Here is a 5400-nt window from a genome sequence, read left to right on the forward strand (position 1 = left end):
TCAGTAACTTGTGGTTGCTGTGAGGCTGAACACAGTGACACTGATGTGTCAAATGCATTAATGGTTGGTCACCCAATGTGGACACAGAGTGGGGGGTGAGCTCCCTGATTAAAACAAGCTTGGAAGAAGGAGTGGTATCCACTTCCATAATAGCTTGCCTCCGGAAATCCTATGAACCTGGAGACAGGATGAAAGACACCCAAGAGTTGAGGCCTTTCCTTCACAGGATCACTATGAGTTGCCTGAGACTAGACGGCACTTAACAACAACATGGTTTCTGAATGGTAATATACAGGTCCTTCACAAACACTACTATACATGAGAAACTAAATAGTTACAACAGCTTAACATCTAATATATATATATATGAGAGAGAGAGAGGGACATAATGCCAGGAAAACAGCTGTTTGCTTCAGTCATCATAAAGAAACAAAATAACTCTTCTCCTAACCAACTAGGCCCAAAGAAAATCCCAGACAGAAAGAACCAGAAGAAACATGTTCATAGGCATGTATTTGAGCAGGTACAGAAGAAGAATCATATAACGGAAGAAACAACATAACACATTAAGAAAGCAAAACACCCCAGAGATAGCAATCCAGAAGAAATATATTGACGAGGAGCAACTTGGACAACAATGGAAGAAAATGCAAGTGATAGAAGAAAGAATTGCAAATATGGATAAAGAGGAACAAGAACTTAAAAGCAATTGGAAGACAGAGGGAATACAACTAACACAGCACTGTAAATAAAACAAATGCATGAAAATGAAATCCAGACTATTAATACAGACATGCCAGACTTGTCCAACACACTGGTGGAACAAAAAAGTAGAATTGAAGAGATTGAACAGAAAGTCAGTGAGCTGGAAGACAAGAGTATCACTGCAAATATATTAGAAGAAAAATCAGACCTGAGACATAAAGAAAATGAAGAAAACATGAGAATCATGAGGGATGACATTGAAAGGAAAGCATACATATGATTAAAATTCCAGAATACAAGAGCAACACTGAAATCATTGAGACAATTGTGAAGGAAGTACTAGAAGAAAACTTTCCAGTTATTATGAAGAAGGGAGACATCAATATATCAAGAAGTACAGCAAATACCAAATAGACTAGACTCAAGACAGGATATGTTACATTCAAATTCTCCAAATAAATAATAATAATAATAATAATGGAATACTAAAATCAAGACAAGGGAAACAAAGAATCACCTACAAAGGAAAAGCAATTAGATTAAGTTCTGATATCTCAGCAGAAACCACGTAAACTACAAGACAATGGGATGGCAAATATAGAAAGTTGAAAGAAAGCAACTGAGAGGAAGGATCCTGTACCCAGCAAAGCTCACCATCAAACGGAAAAGAGAAATTACATCCTTTGCAGAAAACAAAAACAAAAAAAAAACACTTAAGGAGTTTGTCAAAGCAAGACCAAAACTACAAGAAATTTTAAGTGAAGTTCTTCACATGGAGATGCCAAAGGAATGTAAATGGACCATAGTAACCAGAAACAACAGAAAAAAAGGGGGGGAGAAAGGGGAAAAAAGAGCAAAATGGTAGTTGTAACAACTGGCCTAACAATAATCAGACTCAGGGTGAATGGACTAAATGTGGCAAATAAGTGAAAAAGAGTAACAGAATGTATTTAAAACACACACACACACACACACACACACACACACACACACACACAAAACCCCATCAATATGTTGCCTACAAGGGGCACATTTTAGGCGAGAACCATGCACCCAGCCCTGCCAGCACCACTCAGCCAGCCAGCCAGAATAGTGCCCAGCCCCACCAGGCAATAGCTCTGCCAGGCCAGCCAGACATCTGCAACCTGAGTGACGTGTGCCCACCCAGAGAGTTAGCCCTGCCAGTTGCTGGCTGGAAAGTAGCAGGTTGAGTGAGGTCCCTGTGTGTGCCCACCTAGGCAGCTAGCCCCACCTGACATGAGCCTTAGTGAGGTCCCTGTGCGTGCCCATCTGAGAGGCTAGTTCCATCAGTTGCAAGAGGAACAGCTGCAGCCTGAGTGAGGTCCCCAAGTGTGCCCACCCAACAGGTGTCTGATCACATACCAAACTGGCCTGTGCATATGCCTTCCCCGCCTGAGCCCACCCCCTCTCAACCTCACATTTCCTCACATCCAGTCAACTAATTGTCTTTAATCTGGAACAGTTTGGTGTGACTTAACTGTAACAATTACTTTTATAGGTCCTGAATGGACACTTCCCTTGATTCAGAAGTTCAGAGAGAAACACAGGCAGAGGAACTGATATGCCCTCTTCTGCAGCAGTGACTGCAGATCAAGAGCATATCATCACCTCAGGCACAAAAACTCTACTGAAGCAGTGTCACATAAGAAGCAGACTATCTCACATTCTTCACAAGTGCAAAGCAAGATGTCACCCCAAAAAGTGACACAGTATCAATAGATTTTCTGAAGCCAGAAAGTCTGGTGGAACTTTCTGACACAGAATTGAAAAAAACAAACAAACACACGAAAAAAACAAACCAAAAAACCACAATGACTTAATATTTTCAATGGGTGAGAAGAAAAACTTGAAGAATTATAGGAAACTGCAAGCAAAATCCAGGAGAAGCTTTAAAAAATTTAAAAAAATCAGTCCACAACAATGCAGATAAAACAAACAAGGCATTAGTGTATCTAGAAAAAGAAGAAACCACAATCAAAATATGAGGTCCAATTTCTCAGAGGCTGTCAACACGATGAAGGGACACATGAACAGAGTTGAAGAGATGGAATACAGAATCAGTGAAATAGAAGATAGAATTGTCACCACTGATCTGCTACAACAAAAAGCAAAAACAAAAAGGAAGTAAAAACAAAAAAAAAGAAAGAAAAGCTAAGAATAATGTGGGGGAAATAACATTTGCATCATCGGAATCCCAGAAGAGGAAGAAGCAAGTAAAGCACCAAAAAAGTTGTGGAAGAATTACCAGAAGAAAGCTTTTCAGGCATAATGAAGAATGAGAGAATAAATATCCAAGAAGCTGAGAGAACACCATGTAGAACAGACCCCAAAAGAAAAAGACCAAGGTATATCATAGTTAAATTTGCCAGAACCAAAGATAAGGAAGAATTCTGAAAGCAGAGAGGGAGAAACAAAGAGTAAACTATAAGGGAGAGAAGACAAGATTAACTTCTAATTTCCCAGCAGAAGCCAAGAGAGTAAGAAGACAGTGGAAAGACATAAAATTAACACTCAAAAAACATAATTGTCAACGAAGAATACTGTACTCAGCAAAATTATCCATAAAATATGAAGGAGAGATCAAGATATTCCCAGAAACAGAACTTAAGGGAGTTTGCAAAAACAAGATCAGCTTTGCAGGGAACACTGAGAGATGTCCTACTTACAGAGGTGCCACAGAAAGCAGGATGGACCAAAGTAACTAGCAACAACATCAAAAAGGACTCAACACAATAGTAGCAATAAAACCATGCCTCTCAATAATCACACTTAAGATTAATGATTTAAATGCACCGCTGAGGGTGGTGGTGGTGAGGAAAGAAGTAGCAGGTTGAATTAACACACACACACACACACACACACACACACACAACTCAAAATCCATCAATATGCTGTCTAAAAGTGTGGAAAGTGAATAAAAAGAGTGGCAAAAATATCCCACGCAAGTGACAATCAGAAAAAGCAGGAGTAGCAATATTAATATATGATAAAATAAACTTCAATGTAAAAACCATCACAAAGAACAAGGACGGTCACTACATAGTGCATAATGGGTCTATAGAACAAGACGACATGACAATAATAAATATCTATGCACCAAATGAAAGACCGGCAAAACATAGAAAACAAACATTAACAAAACTGGGAAAAAAAAAGAAATAGACAACACCACTACAGTAGTTGGAGACATCAAAACACTACTCTGTAGAAAAAAAAAAATAGAACTACCAGAAGCACAACAAAGATGCTGAAGAATTAAACCACACAGTATATTGCACTGAAACAGAGGAGGGAGAAAACTGCTTAAAAGAGATATGTGACTAGGTATTTCTGTCATCACAGGAGTCTAGATCGATGGCTCCATGGTGGAGGGGACCTGGGGGAGGGTTTGTAAAACAATGAAAGAATCTTTTCTTTTACTTTTCCATAATTTTTGACTCATGTACTTATAAACTTGTTAGTCAAATTTGTGTCTTGTAACCCCCCCATGATACATCTTCAAGGATATGAACATGTACGGCTAAGCACAATTAATAACAGTGCATCTAAATTTCAAAATCAATCTCCATAATAGTCTATGTGTTTCCTACTGCCAAAGGGGCCCTTTAGAGTAGTGAGAGAAGATCTTCACCCTGAAACCCACAGCGTCCCTTTTCAGCAGGAAGTAGCTAAGAGAATATGCCATCCCCTTTTCCTTATGAATCAGGGTGAAGTCTCTCTCAGGGAGGAGTGATAGGGAATGGCAAAGGACACACTGACAAAGGAAATTAATCAGAAATGACTTTGACAAGCACTGTGGCAACTGGACAATTAAAACAGACATTCGGATGGTGGGGGAAGAAGAACAAACTGGGGAGGAGGGTAAAGAGAATGGTGCAGCAATGAAGGAATGAAAACCCAAAATCCCTGTAAATGTTCATTAAAACTAATAAAATTTAATAATAATAAAAAAAACCACACAGTAAACCAACTTGATCTCATGGATATTTATAGGCTAATGTACAAACCCCCCCCACACACACACACACAGAGTTTATCTTCTTCTCCAATGTGCATGGAATGCTCTCTAGAATAGATCACATTTTAGGTCACAAGGCAAGCATAAATAAATTTAAAAAAACACACAAAAAACAACCAAAACCATAGAAATACAAAGCATCTTCTCAGATGGCAATGCTACAAAATTAGAAATTAATAACAAGAGAATAAAGGAGGGGGGGAAACCCCAATACATTTGGAAGCTGAACAGCACCTTGCTTGAACATGAGTGGGTACTAGAATAAATAAAAAATGAAATAAAAAGTTTCTTGAAACAAATGCCAATGGGCAAGTAAAGGGTCCATAAAACTCCCGCCCATCTTCTCAGGTAACACTGAAGACACCAAAACCGGACGGGCATTCGTTCTGCTGACTGCGTGCTGTGCAGAGTGGGTTTAAGGAGCCTGACTGGCAGAAAGCCACTTCTACACCAGGATGCATAGCCTTTGCTCGGGAAACATTACAACTAAATTTCAGAGACATTGGTCCCAACATAAGGAACTACGAGCAGTTGATGTGTTTGGAATCACAGAAGCCAAGGAAGCTTCATATATAAGCTCTTAGATCAAGGGTTGGTCAATGGGAGATAGATGTGAAGGGAGTGGGTAGAAGTGGATGGGTATCCTGGTGGATGGT

At 39.4% G+C, this 5400-nt stretch overlaps 1 pseudogene; it reads left to right on the forward strand.

Annotated features, from left to right (window-relative positions):
• The first annotated feature begins 677 nt into the window (after positions 1 to 677).
• The window catches only part of LOC102852786, a 10769-nt pseudogene continuing 6046 nt past the window's right edge, over positions 678 to 5400 (forward strand).

This window comes from Elephantulus edwardii, unplaced genomic scaffold, assembly GCF_000299155.1.
Source record: "Elephantulus edwardii isolate Elephantulus edwardi_28Jun2011 unplaced genomic scaffold, EleEdw1.0 scaffold00474, whole genome shotgun sequence".
In the NCBI taxonomy this organism is placed as follows: Eukaryota; Metazoa; Chordata; class Mammalia; order Macroscelidea; family Macroscelididae; genus Elephantulus; species Elephantulus edwardii.